The sequence below is a fragment of the Neolamprologus multifasciatus genome, chromosome 23, assembly GCF_963576455.1.
Source record: "Neolamprologus multifasciatus chromosome 23, fNeoMul1.2, whole genome shotgun sequence".
NCBI classification, from domain to species: domain Eukaryota; kingdom Metazoa; phylum Chordata; class Actinopteri; order Cichliformes; family Cichlidae; genus Neolamprologus; species Neolamprologus multifasciatus.
In genome coordinates this window covers 35,525,744-35,549,710 of record NC_140460.1, presented here as the reverse complement: position 1 = coordinate 35,549,710, position 23,967 = coordinate 35,525,744, and the positions used below count along the sequence as shown (strand labels likewise).

The 23,967-nt window shown below is 39.4% G+C and overlaps 1 protein-coding gene across 1 annotated transcript in view; it reads left to right on the top strand.

Annotated features, from left to right (window-relative positions):
* The first annotated feature begins 3,627 nt into the window (after window positions 1–3,627).
* LOC146492076 (E3 ubiquitin-protein ligase Midline-1-like) overlaps window positions 3,628–23,967 on the top strand; it is a 91,917-nt gene continuing 71,577 nt past the window's right edge. The window contains exon 1 of the mRNA XM_085150393.1: window positions 3,628–3,812. The gene's annotated coding sequence lies outside the window, so the exon portion shown is untranslated. The remainder of the gene's footprint in view (window positions 3,813–23,967) is intronic.

Below are 23,967 nucleotides of genomic sequence, written 5' to 3'. Positions count from 1 at the left end.
GGTTTGGATTTGGGTTCATCTGTTGTCACTGCCTTTGCTGTGGCTACCAAAATAATCCAGACACTAAGTGAAGCTGAGGTGGTATAAACAACACAGCTGAGTGTGATAGCCTCAGACACATGTCAGTCATGCAAACATGGCCAGAAACCCTTTCAGAACAACTGCTATTTTATAATCCGACTCAGGAAACCACCGCAAAAACAAACATTAAATTTCATTCATTTTCAAAGATGCTTCAAATATTATGGCTTCATTTATTTTGTCGTCTTACTTTGGATAAAGCCTTGGACAAAAACCTACAAAATTACATATACAAAATTACATGCTGCAAAATGCATGAAATGTTGCATGTGGTATATCGTTCTTTTGAATCCTGTAAATGTTGATATGAATGTTAACTAGAAAGATACTGTATTATTTTTCTAGCTAATATTAAGTATTAAAAGTACTGTAAGAATCAAACATGAGCTGTGAGCTTTGATATAAAGTATTTGCACCCACCGTTTTATCTGTTTCATTTATTGCCTATTTGTCACACTTGTTTCAGATCATCAAACAAATGTAAATATTTGACAAAGTTAATATAAGGAAATAAAAAATACAGTTTTAAAATGATGATTTAATTTCTTAATGTAAAAAGCTATCCAAACCTAACTCGCCCTGTGTGCCTGCTACATCTAATTGGTTTTGACACAAAAACTGTAATCAAGCATTTGACTATTAACCCTCTCAGGCTCATTAAACTTTTTGTTGCTAATGCACAACCAAGTCCTGCAGTGGTACTTCTGAGTAAAAAAAACCCTCATAAAATATGTATGTGGGGTAATCAGGTTGTTAGTTTTTAACTGTTGCAAATCTGCAACGCCTGCCTGGAGAGGATTAATAAGTAGCAATGAGTCTTTCACACTGCATTGGAGGAAATTTGGGCCACTCTTCTTTGCAGAATTGTTGTGATTCATCCACATTGGAGACTTTTTGAGTTTGAACAGGCTGTTTAAGGTAATGCATCTTATTTAGATTTAAGTCCAGACTTTAATTTGGCCACTACAAATCCTTCATTTTCTTTGTTTTTTGAGCCATTTAGAGGTGGTGTGTTTCAGACTATTGTCCTGCTGCATAACCTAAATGTGCTTTAGCTTCAGGAAATGAACTAATGGCCTTTGAAATGAATGGGTCAATCAATTATGACAAGTTGTCTAGGTCCTGAAGCAGAAAAGCAGTTCCAGAACATAACACTACCACCACCGTGTTTGACTGTTGGTGTATTTAAAAAAAAAAAAAAAAATGAAATGCTGTGTTAGTTTGACTCAAAGATAAGTATTTGTGTTTATTTTGCTTTGTTCCTCATCAGTTTACATCTCTTTAGTGATTTAGGCGATTTCTTGATTCAGCAGGCTGGGGTGTGGCTAGTAAAATCAAACTTTCTAAAAGTGGGGCTAATCAGGGTGTGCAGTTACCTGTTGAAATAGACCCCGGTAGTTTTAGAAAGGCTTCTCTTAAAAAATGTAATCATAATTTAAAAATGAGATTTTGTATTTACTCAGGTTATCTTTGTATAATATATAAATTTGATGATCTGAAACATTTAACTGTGAAAATTATACATAAAAAAAACAAACAAACTAAGAAATCATGATGAAGTAAAGCTATACTTTACAGCTTATAATCTATACTAAACAGCACTGTGATATTTTTACAGTTCTCTGTAGGAACACTGTAAAATAACAGCTTTCTGTTGGTAAATGTATCAATTTATCGAGCACTACTTAACTAACATCTAACTGGGAAATTTCTAATGGTCTTAGTACAATAGCATTAGCTAGTGCTGCAGCCTGCCTTTTATTTCAAGTGAATTTGCAGATGTTAGTATAGTTACATGCAAAGCTAAAACCAAACAAATATGGATAACTTTGTTTGCTAATCTTAACAAAAATATTATTAACAGAGCTCATTACTATAACATACATACAAGGTACAAACTCCTTGTTTGTTGTACACAGGGTTAATTTTAGTTGTTTTTTTTTTTGGCAACTCATCATTGTAGGTGATTTGATATTACCAGACCTCAACTCAGCCAACAGGACTCCACCCTGAGATCGTTCTCTCCATGGTGTTTGTGACTTTTGGATTCACCTGATAAATATCATGCTTCGTACTTCCACTTTAGTGAGCTGAACTGTAGAATGTTGTCATGTGTCACTTAGCATGAATAACTACATGTGTGCTGCACCCACTGTTAATTCACCTTGCTAACCAAGCTTACTGGCATTAACTGATAGCTTAGCACTCGCTCATCAAAGTAGGGTCACTTCTGGCATAATGCAAATAGCCAAAATAACAATGTTGAGTTTAAAAAATGCAAAGTTCAAAATCTGTTAATGAGTTTATGGAGGCTACGCCCTTCCATTATTCAGTCTGTGACAGATTCCAAGACCCAGTGCATTTGTTACTATTTGTTTCAACCGTCTTATTTTTTAGTGTATACATGATAATATAATGAAAAATGGCTTACTTTGCATCCAAAATTCCATACTATGCATTATATACTCAATATCCATATACAATTTAACACAGCTTTGACTGAAGATCTGCAGTTAAAAAATGACATGTTACAATCTATGATACAGAGAGTTGTGCTGCCAGTAAGAGGTGTGTTTCCATGGTAACCCAACTTCATTTGAAAGGAGCCGAGTGCTGATAAACAAAGTAGAATAAAAGTAGAATATGCCTGCAAATGTAAGTGTAAGCCATTTATTTGAAGGCAATTAGACTGAAACTACTGAAGCTGGATTTAAAAACATATTAATGGATTAGAACGATACCATACCTGGATCCTGTTTTCATGACCCTGTCCTTCCTATTAAAATTAAATTCATCAAAGACTTTTTTCTCTGACAGGGGTAAAACTACCAATCAACCAACTGTTGATATTACTTTTAAAGACTCCAGTGCTCATAGTTAATCTGTGTTTTTTCAGTTGCAAAACAACTGCTGATCCTGCTGCGCTCTGCTGTCATTCCCCCGGGTGGAAACTGTTAAAAGTTAAAAGCAACTCAAAGCTGTAGAAAACTGCAGACAGTTATAAAAGTTGAAGCAGTTTGCATCATCTCTTTAAAGAGGATAAAAAAAAGTGCAGTATGATCAGAAACAGAGTTGTAGGGGAAACTGGACACATGCCACTGAAAGAGATTTATCTGCATTTTCCAGAGGACATGCAAGTTTTAAAAAATAAATAAATAAAATCTTATGTTTAGGGCAAGCTTCCAGGAAAGGTGTGATAGAAGGGCCAAGATGCTGGATATCATCTCCTGCCTCTCCATCCATCTGCTGCGGATCAGACCCACAGAAGGCAGCCAGAAAGCTCAATGTTCCACGTAATGGAAGCATGAGTTTCCCAACCGCCGGACAAAGCACTTGCAGCGCTGATTTCCTCAGCTCGCTTCACGCTTGCCTGAGCCTGAACACATGTGGAACCCGAAGGCACGGGTTGGTGGTGGGGGTGGGGGTGGGGGGGCAAAACTGAACGGGAGGAGGAGAGGAGGGGAGATGCAAGAAAAGATCCAAAGTGTTTTGATTTGCGTCTACGCCGCGGTGTGTGGACGCATCAATCTGTCTCTTCTCTTTCTCACATTTCTTTCTCATCTCTCTAACTCACTGTCTCTCCTCCCCCCCACCACCACCACCACCAACACCACCCTCACTTTCTCTCCATCTCTCTCTCTCTTCAAGGTTACTCACTATTGTTGTCTGAGGCTGGAATCACTGCCCGCTTCTCTTCTTTTCTGTCGGACGACCATGTGAGGCTCTTGAACGTAAGTGCCTCTTTTGTTGCTTAATTCACTTTCTCCAGGACCAATCCTTTAGAGGCAATAGGTTTAGGGTCTTTTTCTTTCTTTCTTTCTTTCTTTTCTTTTTTTTTTTTTTTTTTTACCTCATAGCACATTCACAATAGGATGTCATACATCAGAGGGGTGGAGTGGGTCAGAATGGGGTGGGGGCGGAGGTGGGGTGGTGGTGTTGGGGGCTTGATTGCTCCATGTGGTCTAAGCGTGGCAGTTGAATGCACGTGCATGCTGCTGTTATTGTTTTAAAGTGGCATTTTTGATTTTTTTAGCAAAGATTTGCCCTTTGGTTCCACTTTGGTTCGTGCCTGTTTGAGTAGGTTTGTATTGCCTGTGAACTTAACATGCTTTAGCACTGATTTACTGGGACTATTGCATATTTAGACAAGAATGAAAGGCAAGTATGAGAACACACAAAAAACAAACTTTTCATAAAAATGTACCTGTTACAGAATTATTTAAATAAAAGATAACTGCTAATTAGGGATTTAAGTGGATTATTAACTTGTGTAATCCTATACAATTAAACAATTGTACCTATACATTTTGATGAAAGTTGATAAAGACCATATTTTACTATTAGCATATTAGCTGTACCCTGCATTTACCCAAAGAGGCCTTTGTTTATGTCATAATATCAGCCAATTTAGTCCCTTTTCTCCATGTATAAGAGCCAGTGGACAAATTGCTTGTTTGGACTCAATTATAATGGAAAACAATGTTCCACATTTGAACTGGATAGCCTGTATGTATTATAATGCTAAATCTCCTGCTAGTCATTCTAATAGGCTTAGTTTGTAGGCTTCGTTAGCCTCTCTTGGACTCTGGGTATAACAAGTTAAAGATGCAGCTTCTGCTTTTGTTAAAAAAAAAAAGCCCACCAGAGTACATATAGCATCGAATGAATGAAAGTCTTTGCTTTTCAAGGAATTATTTAGATAGACACGTCAAGCCAATGGGTCTTCTAGGTGCTAAATGTTGCTAATGCTAAATAATGTAAGCCATGGTTGCAATGCAAAAGCAGTCATGTGTTCTATTGTGCTTGAACAGTTAGTTCCTTGGAATGAGTCACTGCGAACCTTTCTTCAAGCAGATTCTTCTGTAATGCGTTCTCCCACCCCGATGTGCATCACACGTAGTCACCCTTCTGCAAAGATTAAAAAGTACAGTTCAACTTGAAACTGATAAGTAGTTCAGCTTCCCTCAGGTCTGCATAAATTTGTGTAGACTTCAGCATTAAACAGCCTCTGATGTGTCACCGCAATGCAATGTGTCTGTAGGAAGGTGCAACAGAAAATTGATAATGAATAATACAAACAGTGCCCATACACAGCTATGAATTATAGACAGCTTTGCTAAGCTGAATGCTAAACACAGAAATCTGTAGTGAATGTGTGTTTACCTATGCTAATCTTTTGGTTGTATTTGTTATTGCCTGGTTTAGGCATCGGGGCTGAGTTGTTGGCACTGGGGCTATGACTGCCTTTTTTTTAAAGACCGGCATACAAACACACAGAGATGTTAATATTAAATAATGATGTAAAATGTATTCAGTTAGTAGGATTTCTCTGTGGGCGATTGAGCAAAGTGAATCTACAGTTTACTACATTGCGAGATAAATGGAATCTGTTTTAACTGTGGTCCATAAACGACGTTAGCAATTCATTTATATTCTCAAGATTTGTGTCTTTTGGGTGTTTTACTTAATCTAAATATCTTCTGAGCTATAGTAGTAAACTGAAAGGCTGAAAAGTTTCTTATAGACATTCTTTGACAATCACAAACATTAGAATTGCTGAGATGATTCCCCACAAGAGCAGCTATACTCTGTTCTTGAAGAATTGCATATTTTATTCAGTCAGAAGGCTCCAATGCTGCTCATCTTTTGTAGATGAGATTTTTGTGAGTTCTGCTAGTGTATTGACCTTTTACTTCAAGAAGTATGAAATGTGTCATTGTTCATTTCTAACTGAGCCAACTGCTTGCTGTGGCCATTACTGATTTGGTTGTGGAAGTAGTTGTATTTCATAACATTCCTACTCCCTCCCCCATTATAGATGCCAGGCACTCAATTCCCTTATCAGTGCTGACATGTGGAGAGGGAGGTGTTGGTGAATGCAGCAGGATGTGACAGTTGCATACCTGGAGCTAGTAGCGCTGAAGTAAAATGAGGTGAAACCGTATAAGGAGTTAGGTTTGGATACGTGACACAAACCTGGAGCAAACGTGTGACTTTCCTGGCTTGTCACAGTGAAGTGTACAAGTACTGGGAGAAAACCCAAGATGGCGAGTGAGTGGATTAAAAAGTAGAGGCATTTGCGTTTTTGCCATAGGTAAAATGAAACCAAAGATGAAAAAGTGCAGTTCTTCATTTGGACACTTCCGGGTAATTCTGAAAGTTATAGAGGTCTCTCCATATTGCTAATTTCCACCTTCATGACAACTGCACTAGTAGTGAAATTTTTTATTAGTCACCCATTTCGATTAAGGCTGAAAGTTTAAATTAGTATTGATTGGTGTCTTTGTGTTTTGACTGACAAGTAAATGCCAAAGCTTGTGAATTTAGCTAGTAGCTAATGTTGCACCTCCCCTAATTTGAATCACTGAACTAAACCATGCTTTTGGTATTAATGCCTTTTAGAACATTGTTAATGAAATTATCCAGTAAGGGATATGACTTTCTGTAAAACACAGCAGTTTTGGTGAGTGGTGAATGAACTCCTAGAATTCTGTTTCTCTAAGACTTTAGTCACACAGACTTAGAGGCCGGCTAGCGAGCATCTAGCAAGAACCAGTGAGAGAATAATGAGAGAATAACGTGTATTCTTTGACTGGTTGCGAGTGGTTGCTACAGATTCTGGCAGCTGCTGTGAAACTGATCGGTAAAGGCCTGTTCAAACAGTGCTAGAGGCCTATCAGATACCCATTGGTAAATGCTGGGTAATAGGGAAGAGTGTGTTCTGTAGTTGGTTTCTAGAGATTGCTGGCAGTCGCTAGCATGGAATTGATGTCAAAGAGTTATGCAATGCTACACCAAAAGCCTCCATGCAATTGCACTGGTTAAAAATATTAAAATCATTTTGTTGTAGTTTATGTTGCACTCTTTCAAGTTTTGCAAGTGCTTGGAGTGTAAAGTAGCAAGTATTTGCAGATATACAAACTGTGGGCAAGAACAGTAAACTGCTAGCAGCCAATCTCTCTTTGCAACCAATTTCAGTCAGCATCAGCCAGCAACCACTCACAGCCTGTCAGGGAATATACATTTGTGTCCCATGATTTGTCCAGTGCTTGCAATCAAAACTTTATAGCGTTACGTGATAACTTTCCTGGTTGCTAACCTTTCTACACGTTTCATTTTGGGCTGCAAAAGCAAAAAACCCCAAAACAATATGAGAGCAGTCATAATGCTAAAGTTGAGGTTTAAAAGCTTGAATCTATGAACCAATGGGTGATATTTATCTCTTGTATATATGTTTTCTGGAGGTTGTAACAGTCTGCTAATGCTAGCTATTCATTATTGCTATATTCTGCTACAGTTTCTGGTTTTTCTGTCAGAAACAGATTTTTTTTTACTATGAAAATATAAAATAAACAATTGAATATTACTTTAATGTGGCATGAAACTCCCTAAAATATTTCTCCTTTTGAAGTTTAATTTTGACACACTTTGCCATATTTGGAACCCAGCAGGGTCTCATGCTAGAAGGCCTTGGCATCAGCGACTGCCAGTGTGTCCAATCTTTTCATGCCCAGCCAAACCCCCCACATTCCAGCTATAAAATCCCATCCATCTTGGCATTCATGTTTCAGCTCCCCAACAGCAGAATACTGGCTCATAGCCACCTCCTTGTCTTACACTAAAGCTCAAGAAGATCAGTTTGAATAAAGAGAGAAGACAGAGGCTTGAGTTTGAGGAGAATTAGGAGGGAGGTTAAATGCAAGTAGAAGCATTTTATTTGTAGTGGCCCCCTTTATTCACCCTGAGGATACGGGACAGGATGAAAGGATTGGTTTGTTCTACGGGTGACCAAACATGGCACTTGAATGTTTATCTGCATAACGACAAAGCTAAGGCGAGCCAAACACACTTAGTAATGAGATGGACTGCGAATTACAGTCAAGTGTCCTGTTCTGTTCCGTCACTGTTTAACTAAGCTTTTGCTTGCCTGAAGCTTTGGCTGTGTTTGCTATTGTCATGTAATGGCTGGCTCAAATACACGATGTATTGAGAGAGGATGAATCATAAAGTTTTACTATTGTTAAATAAGCTAGGAACCTTCTATAGATAGCATTATCTCTTTGAGAACATCCACAGAAAGAGACTTTAAACAATTGTTAACCTGGAAACCAGGGTTCGTATCCTGTTTGGGAACTTTATGTTTCACACTGTGATTTGCATTGATTTTATGTACCATTTAGTTTCAGTTTAACTTGTTGTTTGGTTGGGTTTAGATTTACTGCTTGGTTACATTTACTGAAAAAAGTTTTGGGGTTGAAATGTGACCCAAGAGATCCTCACAAAGCATTTGTTGGATCCATCTGCAAAACAGGTAATGCTTAAAAACTGAGGGGTATTAGCTGTAGTCAACCACTGTCTTCTCTGTTTCACTTCATCCCATTCATGTCACTGTACCAGACCTGACCACTGTGGTTCTGCTGTTGTTGGCTCTCAGAGTATTTTTAATGTAATTATCAAATAATACGGCTTGCTGTGGTCAAGCCAACCTGCTGAAGTTCATTCCGAGTACCAGAATCGGTAAAAAGGGTGATCTGAATGACTTTGAACTTTTGGTTCATGCTGCCAAACACACTGGTCGGAGTATTTCTAAAACTACTGGGATTTTCCAGCACAGCTACTTCTAGGGTTTACAGATAACAGACTAAAAAAGACAGACACATTCAGTAAAAATGACTTGTTCATGGCAGAGTTCAGAGGAGAATGGTCAGACTACTTTGAGCTAATGCGTGGAAGGTAACAGTAACTCAAATAACTATTTTGTGCAACCAAGGTATGCAGAAGAGCATCTCAGGTGCTACAGTAGCAGAAGACCACACCAGGAGCCACTCCTAGCTAAGAAAATGAATTCGTAATCATGTATTTGTATATATTTACTTGTGTTCTTGGCCAGTCTCTCAGGCGTAAGCTTTATTGCACAGTTCTGTGCATCCCTTTGTGCTTTTTCTGCTAATAAAAACATAACAAACAGGCACCAGGTGAGAATTCAACACATCTACTGCAATATAATGCAGTCAGGCTCTCAGTTATTCTGTATTGCTTTCACATAATTACAATAGTCTTAGCTTTCCTCAAGTAACACTGTCCCTGCACTCATTCTGATATGATTTCTTCTCCATTTTGTTCGTAGTACTTGCCTGCGTCCAGACAAGACAGTCACAGTGGACAGCCTGACAAAGAAAAACTCTTTCTAGAAGCAATTCTGGCTTCTTGTCAGTGATTTTGAAACATCACTGCGCATTCATCTCTCAATTATGCTGGAGTATTATCAAAATAAACTATAATTTCATGTGCATGTATTTGAAAACTATAATTTCAAATACATGCACTTTTCATAATTTCAGGACATGAAAAGTGCATGTATGGAACCAGCAGTCCAAAAACCTCAGTGGTAGCCTTTTCCCCCTTCATTTGAAATAAAATGAGAATAAAATAAAATAAAAGAGACCATGTAAATACCAAGAGAAGGTAATTCGGAGTGACTCCAGCAGTACCTGACACTGTTTGTCTTGTCTAGTTTACCAAGTCTTTGTGCCTGTGCAGTTTAGTATGCCATTGATTAGCACTGCAACACTGTGCGCATACTGCTGCCAGCCTTAATTGGCTCTTTGATCAGCTGAAGCTCAGAGTCAGTGTCTGGACTACAAGTAGAAGGGGGTCGTCGATGTGTCCTCATGGAGAATTCATAAACTTGCAGAGGGGTGCAGAAGTAGCAATTCTCCAAGCCTAAAAAGAGCAGCTGAACATTAAAAAAAATATGGTCAGAAACAGGCAGTATTATCACTGTATCCTGATATCACATTGTGGATTATGGTTAAAAGGTCCCCCAACTTTTAGGAGAGCCAGTATTCAACTGTAGAGTTCTGATTTGTAAGTAAAACAGTGAGAGAGCCAGTGTATATATTTCTCAGTGAAAACAAATATTTAAATATATTTAAATATTTATTTAAATTATTCATTACTCATGACTATAAATTCATTACTATTAATGAAGAATAACCCGTGGGTGGATGGAGATGACTGTCACAGTGCAATCTGAACATTGTGGTGTACCCGCCAATTCATTGTCAATACGACAACCAATAATGTAAGAATAACAAAGGATTACACTGTCCAAACACAAAACCCATGCCAGAGACTTGCGACTCAGATTTCATTTTGTTTGGTCTGCATTAGGGGAAAACCAGAATAGGAATGTAACTAGTCAACAGTATCCGTAGGAGCCAAGCTATGTCGAAAAAATGCAGCAGAACAAAAGAAAAAGTTTGCTCTAGTTCAACATCCCTTCCCTGCACTGGAAAGGTCTCTCAAATTGTATTGGATTGGCTAATACACTGTACAATACATTAATGCATTTGTGCATCTTTATACCCTTGAAAACAAACACATTTTAACACTGTTTAAACTACCAATGCCCGCAAATTATCAGGATGGTATTTTTTTATGTGGGGGTGTCTTTCTCTGCTGGATGCTGATGTGGGACCAGTATGTGACACCAGTGTTCTTTGCTCCAAAAAAGAGCTGTGAAGTAGTACTCCCTACGCAGCCTAATTTCGTCTTTACAGGTTCATCCGTGTCACACAGTGCTGGGAATTTCTTGGATATTAATTCACCTTATTATGATTTGCATTCATTAGCATGGCATACATGAGTGCAAAAAGAATTATGGTGCATGTTTTCCTGAAATAAATTCAGTGAGGGTTATAAGTAATATTTAGAACTGTATTTTAGTGGATCCCATCGATATGTAGGGTCTTCACCTTACAATATAAAGCATCTTGAGGGGACTGTTGTTGTGATTTGGTGCCTTGCAAGTGATTAAAAAAGATGCCTAGATATCAGCTTAATATTGGTATCTGCTGATATCAACCCTTTAACTGATATTGTGATTTTGACCTGTTAGCAAATAATGTTAAAATAAAGAAAATACTTTTTTTTTTTTTTTTTAAGAAAATGACCTCCCTGATTCAAATATCCAAAACAACCCAAAACAAGACAAGACAATAAACAGAACAAAATAAAACTTTCTATATCCCCAGAAATTGCCACTGATCTTGTGGAAATACTAGCCCGTATTTAAGCTCGTAATAGACCTTTGAGTGTTGCCTGACAGTAAGAAGGTCTTGGCTGCAACCTTTTCTGTGGGTCCTCCACCTTCCTTCCACAGTCCAGAGACATGCAGTTAGTGATGAATCGAAACTGCCCAAAGGTGTGATTTTGAATGTGAAGGCTTGTTCTGTGTGTTAGCCTGGTGACTGCTTATCCAATATACCTGTCCAAGGTGTAATTGAATATTTTAATGGTTTCCTTTGTCCTGTCCAAAGTGTACCCAGCTCTTCACATAATCTCAGCTGGGATAAGCTACAGACCCCAAACCTAGTTGGACAACAATTAAAGAAAGCAGATTGATATGTAAAGTTCTCACTTTTAAATAAATCTGTGTGACAATTAGGTCTTTTCTGCCAACAATCAAGAGCCACAAACAAAAACGTTGGCACCACCATGGGATGAAAATTTGATGAGCCCACTTACATCAGTGGCTACTGGGAGGGGCTAACAGTGATCGCAAAACACAAACCACAATTTTTGTCAACAATCCTACATAATGATCTCCGACCAATAATGGAAACATGTCCTGGTTCTCAGGAACAAGACAATAAACAGGGATGAATAAATTCAGCTTTGAATGACTCCATCCCCCTCACCACCCAACCAATCACAACAGATCCATTGCCTGAGCCTTGTTCTGAAAGAGGTTTCTTCCTGTTAAAAGGTTTTTTTCTCGCCCCTGTCACCAAGTGCTTGCTCACGGGGGATCGTCTGACTGTCTTAGTTTTCTGTATTATTGTAGAGTCCTTACCTTGCAATATGAACCACCTTGAGATGACTTTTGTTGTGATTTGGTGATACATAAATAAAACTGAATTGAACTTTTGTGAGGTACTCAATCTATAAGTCGATTTGTATTAATGGGAGGTGATGCTTCTTCCAAGCAAGAGTCAAACACTTGAAGAAAACACTTTCTTTTAGCGTCACCGCTGATAATGGATTTCTTTTGTGCAAACAGATAACATGAACTGAGATATACAAAACTGTGCATTCCAAGGGATGCAGTGCTGCTATTGGCTTATAGATTGGCATGTTTGGGTGGGTTTTTTTTTGGAGAGTGGTAACAAAACACACACACACATAAGTAGTCCCACAGTGTCTTTCTGTAAGCTTTGGAAAAGTGCTGCGGGTGGTTTATTGATTAAACCTCTGAGGTCAGTGTGTATGTGCTGGTGTGAGTTCGTGAGATTGGCCCCGTGTGTCTGTGGCTGGCACTATTTATCTCTGCTGATGTTAGAAGAATAGAGACAAGGTGTTGGCACAGCCTGAGGGGACAGCTCCAGCACGATAGAGAAACAAGACACGTAGAGAGGGCAGGCAACCATGTTGGAAGCAAATGTCATTCGCTTTAAGAAGCATCGTCCCCTGGGATGCACCTGCATGCGCAAACAAAAACCTCCCGTTTATCTCCCTGCCTGAATAATGCATTCGAAGTGACTTAAATAGGTGGGTCTGTCTCTGTCCAGCTTCCCCATAAACAGCTGAAAAGCAAAGGGTCCGAAGTCACGTTCCTATTTTATGTGGACAGGTTTTTGGTTCATTGATTTACTTCTACAATCTAAAAAAATCCAAATATTCCTTATGTGTCTAAGCGAATCCCTCAAACACAGAACTGGAATAGGCTATAGTCTCTGATAATTCCTTATCCATTAGGCAGATGATCAACTGTGATGCCCCCTTAAAGCAGCAGCTGAAGTAGAAGATTATATATTACTCATTTGCAAGAAAATATGTTTGGCTACTTTCATTTTGGCAGCAGAAGGTGGGGCATAATGTGCACATAGATGCATAATATGTGTAATAAAATAAATATAAATAATATATAAATAATAAAATGCATAATATGGCAACACAAATAAAGTAAAATCCATCTCTCTTTATTGGAGCTCCATATTGTTATTGTTGCACTCTGCTGGAGCAACTTTGGAGAATTAACTGTTCAAAATCTCACTTATTTATCTGATTCTGGGCCTCGCTGTCAACCATTGGACATGTGAAACAAGCAAACATTAGCTCCTCTCGCTTTAGGGTAACTTTCTGATTGGTTGAGCCTCAAAAAGAAGGTTTGGAGAGCAAGTGGCGTCTTTGCACCAGACAGGGAGTATTTAGAGCAGCCTGAAGGCTGAACTTTAGGCTTTAGGCTCACAAGCATCACCTCATTATTTGAACCCCCCCACCATCATGTCAGTTCCACTTTAATACCAATTCAAAATTTATTCACAAGCAAACATGATTAACAAATGTTGTATACTTCTCTTTAAATTTTAAAAGGCAGAACAAACTTGTGTGTTTACATTTTGATCACATATCGTGTCTTGAAGCTGTAAACATTGTCAAAAGTATATTTAGGATTTATTAAAGCCCAGACGACTTAATTAATAATTCAGCCCATTAATGATCCAACTGAGAGCATCATTTATTCCATTCATAATTAATCACTGTCTCATACTGCCATGCTGCCATCACATTGTTTAAGCCCCCCCCGCCACCTACCTTCATACAAAATGCATGCTCTTTGATTAATGTTCCAGCTTTCGATTCCTCTCACTGACTCTATTTCATAGTTATCTGCATCCACAGCTAGCATCTTGGATTCTTTTTATTGCCATAGAAGATGTGTACGTTTTTATTCGGTATGAGCAGAGCGAGTTGTTCCCGATGTGTGTGCGCGCGCAAATGTGTGCTCTTCTTGTCACAGGCGATGGCAGTCCCATAAATCAGAATATTTTCTCGTCGTTGGGTGGACTATAGTACATTAACTATTGCATTACATTAACTACCACACACACATGCACACACACACATGTAATCACAGAGCAGCATTGCACTGCAGGGTACAAGAGCAGAGGGAGGTCGGAGAGCCTGACTTTCACTTATAACTTATTCATGCTTCACGCAGTCATTCGGCACACCTGTGAAAAAGTCCATTTTTTTCACAGTGGGAATGCTCAGCTAAAGAAGCCTTTGACTTTAAAATGACAACTTGCTCCTCAATCATCTCCACATAGAATTTCCTATGACCTCTGTTAGGTCTTCAAATGATGGGAGCTGCAATATCTTTTATTTATTTATTTATTTTTAACCCAAAGTAAGGTGTGCACTTCTGTGCTCACAGTCGGTATCAGTGTTCCAGCTGGTGTAATGTCATAGTTGGCTGATTGAATCATTGGCCAGTCTGGAGAGAGTCATCTTGCATGATATGCAGTTACACTTTCAATCTGTCCATCATGTTTTTATTATTTTTTTTGCAGTTTTCTTTAACTTTACTCCAAGTAGTTTTTATTCCAGTTGAGGTTTCCTAATTAATGCATCTATGAACTTTGTCTGGGTAGTTTTTGTAAAGTTGCAAATGTTTTTATAAAACTTGACAGATGCAGTTTGCAGCATTTAATGACCATTTACAACATACTTTATAATTTCCATCCAAGTAATGCAATACTTGTTTTAAAGAATTTATAAGTAGACAATAATACAGACAGTGGTTCCATCTGAAATCAGTCAGTCACATGATCACATCTCATGGAAGTAAAACCATCTGTTAGATTGATAATGTCAAACTCATTTTACATCAGGGGCCACATGCAACCCATCGTAAGTAGGCCAAACCACTGAAACCACCCTTTCTGTCACTGTGAAGATATTTAACTACACTTTTAAATTCCTGAGATATCTTAATATAAGAAAAAAGAAGTGCAGCTTTAACAGCATTTCTGAGTTTTTCCACATATCCAAGAAATGCTGCTGTAGAAAATGAAATAAATCTGTTAGCATGAATAAATAAATGTGTAAAATTACAGAAAAAAAGTTCTGGTAGTGCCCCGGTAATTACTAAACTGAACGTTTTTGTTAATTGTTTTTTTTTATTTATTTATTTATTTTACTGTGGACCCAGTGGGAAAATTCACAATGTAGGAACTCCAGCAACACTTAAGGGAAGATGAACAACTTTAATAATTGACCAACGCGTTTTGGCTTCTTTCTTCAACAGATTTCTGTGAAAAGTAGAGCTCCATAATCTTGTGATGGATATTCCTTTTGCAAGATGGAAAAAAGCTATCCTAATAGTTCACAGGTTTTATAATCCAATATATTTAATATCTAGTAAATGTACCTAAAGTAAATATACTCATGAAATGACTCTTTTTCGAATCATATGCATTTTATTCCTGCAGCTGTTGATAGTTTTATTTAATTACATTGCTCAGTGCTTGATCTACAGGGTGGGCCATTTATATGGATACACCGTAATAAAATGGGAATGGTTGGTGATATTAAAGTCCTGTTTGTGGCATATTAGTATATGTGAGGGGGCAAACTCCTCAAGATGGGTGGTGACCATGGTGGCCATTTAGAAGTCGGCCATCTTGGATACAACTTTTGTTTTTTCAATAGGAAGAGGGCCATGTGACACATCAAACTTATTGGTAATGTCACAACAAAAAACAATGGTGTGCTTGATTTCAAGGTAACTTTATTCTTTCATGAGTTATTTACAAGTTTCTGACTACTTATAAAATGTGTTCAATGTGCTGCCCATTGTGTTGGATTGTCAATGCAACCCTCTTCTCCCACTCTTCACACACTGATAGCAACACCGCAGGAGAAATGCCAGCACAGGCATCCAGTATCCGTAGTTTAGGGTGCTGCACATCTTCTAGACGGCAATGGTGGTAAAGCTTAGCCTTGGTTTATTATTTAGTTCTTAGTACTACATCCAGATGTGGTAATTTCTGGCCCCATGTGGATGACACTGAGATAAATGTGGAGTCCAAAACCGGTAGGTGGCCTGTCTATCTTTTATATACAGTCTATGCTTAAAAGGCAATTAGGGCTGTTTCATCAGTTATGTTGGACCCTGAGTGTTGATCTGAATTGCAAGGGGCTTTTATTGAACAACAGTATTTGACTGTTGAAATCTTTTTCATAAATATCACATTTCGTAATCAACAACAAATACAAAATATAGCATATATTAAAATGTACCAGGGTTATAAACACGTAATTGCTACTGTCTCATGTCATCTATGGTAGCATAAAAAATTTATAAAATGTTATCAACACTAGTAATTTACCAGCTGTACTCTCAGTGCTTATGAGCCACTGACATTTGCTGTACTTTATCATCCAAGTTTGTAAAGACCGTCATTTACTGTAGAATGTGCGGTTCATGAGTTATACAATGAAGCAAGGACGAATGGTGAGCTGAATGGGTGTGACATTCAAGTAGAGCAGTATAGACGGATATGTTAATGTACTAATTAGAGGGTTACACGGGGGCATAATTAGGATTTTAGTTTGAAAAGCTCCGTGGTATTCAGCTGTACTTGACAGGACAATAAAGGGAAAACACGCCGACCTTCCTCTCGGCCTCAAACGGCAAATATCTTAAACTGGATTTTGTTTGTAGCCTGGGCTGAAAGGAAGCAGGAGTGAAGAGAATTTTTATGCCTCATCACACCCTCATCACACCCTCATTCAAGATGGCAGACACACTCTGCGGTACTCTTGCCCCCGTGTGAGAATTTTAATAGATAATGCAGCGATGCCTGAACAGAGAAACAAACTTGGTTGTGCGTGACAGCGACCGCCCGAGAGCCGGCTAATGCTCACCAAGTGGTGCAGAATATCCAGTGACCTATTATGTGCAGCTCATGCTTTTTCCTCTTTAAACCTTCCCAAGTTGCATCTTGATCTAATAAAACTGGATTGGTATTAGTAATAGGAATATAAAAAAGAAAGGCAGAATGATCTGATCTTTTTTGCTCTTTGCTACTTAAAAAAAGCAGGATGTTACTGACCCTTAAGCTGATTCATGAATCAGTAACAAATGGCTTAAAGATAGCCCCGTTTCATGGAGGTCTTCCACACAGTTTTCAGTGTCTCGGTTTATGAGAGCCTGGTCAAAAAACTGTCCAACTTCATTACGTTTGACAGAGTTTTAACGCTGGATTGGGCCTTTAGGCAGGTCAGAGAAATACGCCTTAGCATCAGTGGTGCTGGGTATCATTTAAAATTTACTGATGTGAAAATGATGCTTCCATTATGAAGCTCCCTGACTTCTTATTTTTTTATACATGCCTTTATTCTGTGACTAGCATTATAAATTGAAATGACTTCCATTTGCTGATGATACGAGGTGCAGGCGAAAGCTCCGGTAAAGCCGAAGCTTTTTGACTTTGAGCTAAAATGATTTTGTCTTATATGCCAAGACAGATTTTCTTTTTTGCCCAGCCACAATGCATGCAGCACAGCCAGCTGTAACAAATAATGAAGTTGTGGTAGCCTGCTAATAATAAGCAGCTCTTATTTATTCAAACTGTTGGACTGAAATGCTGAACAAAGATAAGATCGTTGGAGGCTATGAACCAAACCAGTGGTTTTGTTTTATGGCTAAACTCCTAAAACGCTGTCAATCTTTTGCTCAAAATAAACATTTTTGACCTTTATTATTATTATTATTATTATTATTATTATTGTTTTAAAGATACAGACATTTCTTGTCTTAGTCTTTTTTTGGTGAAATTATGTGATGTCATAGCGTGCCAGCTGGAACTGCAATGGGTTGAAGGCAAGCATCGGGGACGGGAGTCCTCCAGTGACAGTTTGAGGCCACACTGGGTCCACTGACAGCTAATGATGATGCTGCCTGACACCCATATGTATGCATGTGTGCGAGTACACTTATGTGCACATGTCTATGTTTATCCCCGTTTGCCCGTGTGCAATACGGGTGCACATTAGTGTGCAGGCTTTGGGGGCATTTATGCTTGCATGCTTCTCTGTGCATAGGGGCATGTTTGCATTAGCCCAGATGATGTTGCAGTGGTGACAGAATGACCTTGAGCTCTAGCTGTTGGGTAATGTGCCAGATTTAGACAATGGATCTAGAAGAGAGGATGTTTAGTACCCCGCATGAATAAAAAAAGAACTGCTCTGAGTCTAATTTAACTGTAACCCTGTTTTTAATCACATCCAATGCTATGTCACGCTTGAAAGGAGATGTTCACAACTGCTCATGGTTCAGAGTTTATTACTCAATCTGACCTCAGTTGTCTCATTCTTTTTTTATTTGGAATACACAAACAGTGGGGAATCAAAATATTGTTGTATGTCAGGCTTGAGTTCATCCAGTTCACGTACACAAATAGACGTGAGTGCAGACTCACCTCTGATTCTGTGCTATCTGCTGATTCACGTTGTAAATTTGCAACATTCAGTATTCTTCTTGTTTCTCAAATCGCATATGTCCATATGTACTCTTGCTATTTTGAGTGAATGGGTACATTCATGTACATGCAGTGACATATGGGTATGTAAGTATAGTATGTAGACTGAGCACACATTTTAAGGAAGACCTGTTCAACTGCTCGTCAGCACCAATGTTTAATCAGCAACTGTTTAAGTTCAAACTGACCATCAGAATGGGAAAGAAAAGCTGATTTAAGTGACTTTGAAAGTGGAATGATTGTTGGGCCTAGTTGGGCTGGTCTGAGTACAGGGTGGTTCATTTATATGGCTACACCGTAATAACATGGGAATAGTTGGTGATATTAAAGTCGTGTTTGTGGCACATTAGTGTATGTGAGGGGGCAAACTCCTCAAGATGGGTGGTGACCATGGTGGCCATTTAGAAGTCGGCCATCTTGGATACAATTTTTGTTTTTTCAATAGGAAGAGGGCCATGTGACACATCAAACTTATTGGTAATGTCACAAGAAAAACAATGGTGTGCTTAGTTTCAACGTAACTTTATTCTTTCATGAGTTATTTACAAGTTTCTCTTTGTTCACAGCCATTGACATGTCGAAGGGGTTAACACGTGAGGAGCGGATCGAAATTGTGTTGATATCTGGTGAACGCAGTAACCGGGTCATTGCAGCAGATTTCAATGCAAGACACCCTATGAGACCACCCATCTCCCATGCTACAGTTAGCAAACTGCTTGCTAAGTTTCGTGAAACTGGTTCAGTGTTGGATTTGCCAAAATGTGGACGCAAGAAAACTGTCACTAATGAAGAAACATCAGTGGCTGTCCTAGCTTCATTCAGCAAGAGCCCACAGCATAGCACTCGCTGCATGTCACTGGAGAGTGGCATTAGTCGAACATCCCTTCGGCGGATATTAGCTACTCACAAATGGCACCCTTACAAACTCCAGCTATGGCAGCATCTCAACGAGGATGACCCAGAAATTTGCAGAATAGGCAAAACAAAAATTGGAACAGGACCCTCAGTTCACGCAGAAGATTTTGTTCAGTGATGAGGCAAACTTTTATGTGAATGGTGACGTTAACAAACAAAACCACCACTATTGGTCTGACACTACCCCACATTGGATGGATCCCTCCAAGACTGTTGGAACAACAAAAGTGATGGTTTGGTGTAGAGATGGACCAATCCGATATTACGTATCGGTATCGGTCCGATACTGACCTAAACTACTGGATATCGGAGAGAAATAAAAAAATGTAATCCGATCCGTTAAATATCAAAAAAGCACCTCACAAAACTTGCGACACGCCGTAACTCATAACCTTAGCACGTTGGAGCGGTATGTGTCACGTGATAGAGTGGCTGTGGCGTGTGAGACCTGTCGGTGGTCTGGTTGAGCATTTGGAGCTTCGCTACCAACCCGGCATTTCATCTCTGACAAAGTTATCCCCAAGAGAAGTAAAACAAGTGTGTAAGTCCATCTCTAAATGTTTGTAAAGCATTCCCGCGTTACGCTTAACAACCGATATATGGAGCAACTGCCTCTTCTCTCTCCCTCCCTCTCCTGCTGCTACTTCAATCATGAAACTGATCAATGATCAGCTGATCGGCATTTCTGTCGCGAGTCCATCTCTCTTGTTTGTTCATTGCCCACTTTGCGCCAGAAAGAGGAAACCAGCGGCTGAACAACAGCAGCACATTTAAGCTTGATAAGCTGTTGTTAGAATTTATTTAATATTACTTTTTACACCAGGATCTTTTTCTACATAGCTGACGGCTGGTAACTGCGCAGCGGCGGATCTAGCAAAGTTTAGCCAGTGGGGCCGATAGGGCATTAACAGGGAAAAGGGGGGCACAAAAACATACTTTTCTTTCTTATTGTCATTTAAAATGCTTTTAATCAATAATTATCCGAATCTTACACCCAAAGTTTTAATCTGATGAAAAATGTATAGAAGTCCATTACTGTATATAGTAACTATTAAGTCTAATATACCCTAGTAACCTATAGTACTTTTTCCATCTGTGCAGTCTGCAATTCTGTTGAAGAAAGATGTTGAATCTATTTAATTATTCTTGAAAAATAATTGAGTTCTGTGCATTTTTTTCCCACACTGCATCAAATTAAAGTTGATTACATCGATTAAGCATCATGAGGTGGAGGGTGGGTGGTTCCATATTTTTTTTGGCTGGGAGTTTTAGAACACTATTAGTTAGGGTGCTTACTCTTTAAAATACCAGAACAGGGAGGATGGAGTAGGTTTAAGCTTATTAGATTGATCAGTATTGCTGAACTATGAAATATTTTGGGTGCAGTATATTTTTTGCATACAGGTATAACAGAATATCTTTAGTGTTTGTTTTTTTGTAATTTGAGTATGAACTTATACAAAAAGCAGCAAGATATTAAAAAACATTTTTATTGATTAAAAAACACACTATATCGGATTCATATCGGTATCGGCAGATATCCAAATTTATGATATCGGTATCGGACATAAAAAAGTGGTATCGTGCCATCTCTAGTTTGGTGTGGTATATGGGGTACAACGATAGTGGGTCCATTCTTCATCAATGAAAACCTCAAGGCCACTGGATATTTGAAATTGCTACATGATGATGTGTTTTCCTCTTTGTGCACTGAAGCTGGCATGTTGTGAGGTAGCACGACATAAGCAGCATGGAAGGTGATAGGAAGACAGCATCTGCAGACTGTTCAAGTTTCTTTTAAGTGTTCTTTATTTTCTGGCGTCGCCTTTCAACAATTATTTCACAAAAACATAAGCACCTCTCAGTCAAAATCTCACCTGCTTTATATAGAATTCTACTCACACCTGGATCTCATTAACCTCCACCATTGGGAAAACAGGGTAGACTAAATAACATAGTCTAGACAAAGACTAATTTTTCCACTTAACAAACTCATTCACCCCACTAAACAGTTTGAAAAGTCAATCTCTTCACTTACTCTGACTCATGGGGTTATTTTAAATGAAATAAACAATTTTTACACAAAAGAAACACCCCTTCATTTGGTTACACCCAATTGACATAATCAGTGACATCATATCCTATAAAACCAGGAAGTACTGGGGCGGCCATTCCCACATACCTGTTTTACACATAGGACCTGTTCAGAGGAACACACAATGGTAAGTATAACCAAACTACATAAACAAATGAAAGATTCAAATCAATTAATGATGAAGTGACATTTAGCTTTAAGTACATTTGCACAGATGAAATGAATATAACCAATGCTACCGCAAACAGACCCGGGATAGTATGGAGACCCAAGGTTACATGTGCTGTGTTTACATTAAAGCATTATGATAGACTATAGGATAACAGAACACAGAATAACAATATACACAAGTGACAAATGGCAAATGACTTCTGTCCTAGCCACATTGTCACATTCCCTTACGGCTTATGTACTGCACAGGTCTTTGGTCCTCTCCATCACCTTGCAGCAACACAGCTCCCAGCCCAACTCCTGAAGCATCAGTCTGTACAATAAATGGGCACGTAAAGTCCGGACACTGCAACACAGGCTCATTACACAAACAGTTTTTCAAATCCATGAATGCAGCCTCACACTCTGGAGTCCATTTAATTTTGTTGGGGCACGATTTACGAGTTAAATCACTAAGAATAGCTGATCTGGTAGAGAAATTGGGGATGAAACGACGATACCAGCCAGCTAAACCCAGGAAGGATCTCAACTTTTTCTTTGTAGTTGGAGGAGGACAAGAGGCAAGGTTCTCGACCTTACTCACCTGAGGGCGGATGACCCCACCCCCAATGACGTATCCCAGGTACTCCACCTCGGTCTGTGCAATGTGGCACTTTCCAGGGTTGATGACTAGTCCAGCTGTTCTGATGCGTTGCAGGACATCAGCCAGATGTTTCACATGGTCCTCCCATGTCTCGCTGAATACCACAATGTCGTCAATATACGCTGCTGCATAGCCATCAGCTCCTTTCAGAACCAAGTCCACCAGCCTCTGGGATGTGGCTGGAGCTCCATGTAGTCCGAAAGGCATAGTTCTGAAACGATAAAGTCCGCTGGGAACCCTGAATGTAGTTAAATCCCTTGAGGACTCTGTTAGGGGGACTTGCCAATAACCTTTACAAAGGTCGAGTGTTGTGAGGTACTTAGCATTACCCAAGCGCTCAATCAATTCATCCACTCTTGGCATAGGATATGCATCAAAAACAGAGACAGCATTAAGTTTTGAGAAGTCAACACAAAATCTCTGTCTTGCATCATTTTTCTTGGGGACGAGTACCACAGGGCTACACCACTCACCTCTAGATGGCTCTATAATCCCCGTTGCAAGCATTTCTTCCACCTCCTGTTTCAATGCTGGCATTAGCTTTGCTGGAACTCTGGAGGTGGTATCCCTGATGGGTGGTTGATTCGGACAACGCAGGCGTATGTCATGCTGAATAAGATGGGTGTAGCCTGGCTTTGTGCTGAAAAGCTCCTGTGGCATTATGGCCGCGAGCTCCTCCTGCTGTTCTGGTGATAGATGGCTCAAATCCGGAAATAGCTCTTCTACAGTACTGGTGGGAAAGAATTGCTCTTGAGGCTCTTCTTCCTGCAGTACAACACGAGCCCACAACTGAAGTGATTGCTCTGGCTTCTCAATCCACTCCCTCAACATGTTGACATGAAACACCTGGTGTTTTTTACGACGATCTGGCATATTGAGCTCATAAGTGACAGGGCCAACCCTCCTGTTTATCACAAATGGCCCCTGCCATTTGTCTAAGAGACTGCTTTCAGTGGTTGGCAAAAGCAGCAACACTTTTTGTCCTTCTTTAAAGGCCCTCCTGCGAGCTGTCTTATCATAGTTCTGTTTTTGACGTTGCTGGGCACTTACTAGGTGACAATGAGCCAGTTCCTGAAACTGTTCAAGCTTGTCCCTCATTCTCAACACATAAGAGAGGGAAGAGCACTGTTTTTCAGGGCTAGCTTCCTCCCAAGCTTCCCTAAGTACATCCAGTGGACCTCTGACATTATGGCCGTACAAGAGCTGAAATGGAGAAAATCCAGTTGATGCTTGTGGTACCTCTCTATAGGCGAAAAGCAAAAATGGTAGCCATTGGTCCCAGTGTTTTCCTGATTCTCTTACGAACCTCCTCAGCATTGATTTCAGGGTTTTATTAAACCTCTCAACAAGTCCATCAGTTTGTGGATGATAAGGGCTCGTTTTGATTCCGGTAATTCCCAGAAGTTTGTAGACTTCCTTCAACAGGTTGGAAGTGAAGTTTGAGCCTTGGTCTGTCAAGATTTCTTTGGGAATACCCACCCTTGAAAACATTTGTATCAGACAATTAGCTATTTGGCAGGCTTTGACCCTTCTCAATGGGAAAGCTTCAGGATACCTTGTTGCATAATCACAGATCACTAGAATGTACCTATGCCCTAAACTACTTCTCTCCAATGGGCCAACAATATCCATGGCAACACGAGAAAAGGGGATGTCTATCACAGGCATAGGAATGAGTGGGGCTCTGTCTCCTTTCCTACTCGGGGCTGTCAACTGACACTGTGGACATG